At 37.2% G+C, this 2894-nt stretch overlaps 1 non-coding gene across 1 annotated transcript; it reads right to left on the bottom strand.

Annotated features, from left to right (window-relative positions):
- Window positions 1-1967: 1967 nt before the first annotated feature.
- LOC128292113 (small nucleolar RNA R71) lies at window positions 1968-2074 on the bottom strand. The gene has a single exon (XR_008282098.1). It is a non-coding gene; the product is annotated as a small nucleolar RNA R71 (small nucleolar RNA).
- Between the last annotated feature and the right edge of the window lie 820 nt (window positions 2075-2894).

Genomic DNA, 2894 nt, shown 5'->3' on the forward strand with positions numbered 1-2894 from the left:
GCTCCTAATCCTTTAATTTCATGTTTTATACTCAAGAGAGCTTTGGATAGCAAAAAGAGCAAGAAACAGGCCAAAAATGGACAAATTGGGACTAATTTAGTGTTTCACACGGCCTAGGCACTTCCACACGGGCAATTCACACACCCGTGTCTGACACATGGGTAGACTACACGCCCGTGCTTTATAGTCGTGTCGACACGAAACCAAGTCAAAATTGCACACGGCTTGAGCATTTTCAAACGGGCGTGGCACACGGTCGTGTCCCTGTCGAGGCCAAGTCTAATTCTACTCGAAAAAGGCTAATTTTGGGCTAATTTGGGCATTCCAAAGTCTGTATAAACACCCTAGAAGAGGATTAAAGGGAGACACACAGAGTAGAAGGCAGAAAATACCTAAGGATAGCCATCAAAATTAGCTTGGAGGTAGGACCTACATCAAGACTGAAGATTTCCATTCAATTTCCTAGAAGTTCTTTGGGTTTCTTTATGTTTTGTTGTTTTTTGAATCTTGAGATGTTCTCTGTTGCTATGAACTAAATTCCCTAAATACCTAAGGGAGATGAAACCTAAGACAAATCTTATTACTATTTGAATTATATGATAGATACTTGTTCTTATTCTTAATTGTGAGTTTAACCCTTGATTTAATATTCCAGGATATTAATTCAGGTTCTTGATGTGCTTATTAGTGGAGCAAAAGTCCCTGTTTAAGAGTAGATCGTTCATAATTAAGTGGAGTTGCATGCAATCCTAGAGATAGGATGACATAAATCAGCCAAATTAGAGTCAAATCTAATAAGGGAATCCATAGATCGAGTTAATGCAACAATAGGGGTGTTAATTAGAAAGAGATTTCGATTAATAAACCTAGAGTCAGTTGTTTTTAGTCTCGAGAGAGATATTAACATAAATCAGGGAATCCTACGGATTAAGTCAAGTGAATAAATCATCAAATTCGGAAATAATTAGTGAAGTCTAGGTGAATTCTTCCTTGGGTATTGTCTTCTCCATCGGTTTTCCAAAAGTATTTTCCAACTTTAATCTCCGTCGCAATCTTAGCTAATTAGATAATTAATTTTAGATTAAAAATTCTCTTAATTGTTAGGCTAGATAATAAAAAGATAGTAATTACTAGTACTTTTAGTCCTCGTGGATACGATATTTTCGGTCTCATCATAACTATACTATTATTCGATAGGTGCGCTTGCCTTAGTCTAATTTTTAGTTAGTTTTACGACCATCAAGTTTTTTGGCGCCGTTGTCGGGGACTAAGATATTAGGAATGTTTAATTTTTATTACTTTATCCATTTTTTTATTTTTATTGCAATTTAATTTTGATTTTATTTACTAAAATTCCTTTTATTTACTTCTGACAGGTTTTTATAGTTTATGACTAGAAAAAACCCGCCAGGACCTCTACTTTTCGACAGTGAAATTAATAGCACAGCTCGCAGAAACCGAAGAGAAATAAGGCGAAGCCTACAATACATAGAGGAAGGGCTAGAGAATGATACTAATACTATCGAGGAGATGGCTGAAAATCAGAATAATTCGTTACCTCCTATGGTTGCTGCAAATCCAGTAGATCAGAATCCTGCTCCTTGTACTATGTATATTATGCTAAACCTACTTTAACAGGAACTGAATCGAGTATAGTTAGGCCTACTATTGCTGTAAATAATTTTGAATTGAAACCTAACATGATTCAAATGATACAACAATTTGTTTAGTTTGATGGTTTACAGGATGAGGATCCAAACACTCATTTAGCAAAATTTCTGGAATTCTGAGACACCTTTAAGATCAATGACATTTCTGACGATGCCATTCGCATTCGGTTTTTCCCATTATCATTAAGGAATAAGGCTAAATAGTGGTTGAACTCGTTACTACGAGGGTCAATCACCACTTGGGAACAAATGTCCGAAAACTTTTTACTTAAATACTTTCCGCCGGCTAAAACGGCTAAATTGAGAAATGACATCTCTTCTTTTGTGCAGATGGATCTAGAAACTCTTTATGATGCATGGAAGAGATATAAGGACTTATTAAGAAGGTGCCCTTACCATGGGTTGCCTCTATAGTTGCAGGTTCAGACTTTTTACAACAGTGTGAACCCCTCAACAAGGCAACTTATCGACGCAGCCGCCGGTGGAACTTTAAACAACAAAACACCTGAAGAAGCTTACGACTTTATTGAAGAGATGTCACTGAATAACTATCAGTAGTAAGTCATGAGAACAAAGCTGACAAAAGCAGCCGGTGTTTTCAACCTCAACGCGGTCACTATGCTATCTAATCAGGTAGAACTTTTAAATAAAAAGATTGATGGTTTGTATGGTTCTACTCAAGTACATCCAGTGATGAGGTGTGATTCAAATGGAGGAGAAGTACACAACACAGATTATCCATCCTTCAACCCTAGCATCAAGGAGGAACAAGTCCATTATATGGGTAGTAATTCTAGACCTCAAAATAACCCGTATAGTAACACTTATAATGCAGGTTGGAGGAACCATCCCAATTTCTCGTTGGATGGTCAAGGAAATCAAAGACCACAACATCCTCCAGGTTTTCAACAACCACTTTACCAACAAGAGAAGAAATTGAACCTTGAAGAGATGATCACAAAATTCATCTCGGTGTTAGAAAGTCATTTTCAGAATACCGAAACAGTGCTTAAGAATCAGCAAGCGTCAATTCAAGGGCTCGAAACTCAAATAGGGTAGCTTGCTAAGTTACTTTCTGAATAACCATAAGGTAGCATGCCCAGTAACACAAAAACTAACCCAAAGGAGCAACTCCATGCCATCACTGTGCACGACGAAGAAGGGTTAGTTGAATCTAAATTTGAAACGAGGCACGAGGCTGTGGTAAGTAATGGTAAAGATGAG

The sequence above is a fragment of the Gossypium arboreum genome, chromosome 4, assembly GCF_025698485.1.
Source record: "Gossypium arboreum isolate Shixiya-1 chromosome 4, ASM2569848v2, whole genome shotgun sequence".
NCBI lineage: Eukaryota > Viridiplantae > Streptophyta > Magnoliopsida > Malvales > Malvaceae > Gossypium > Gossypium arboreum.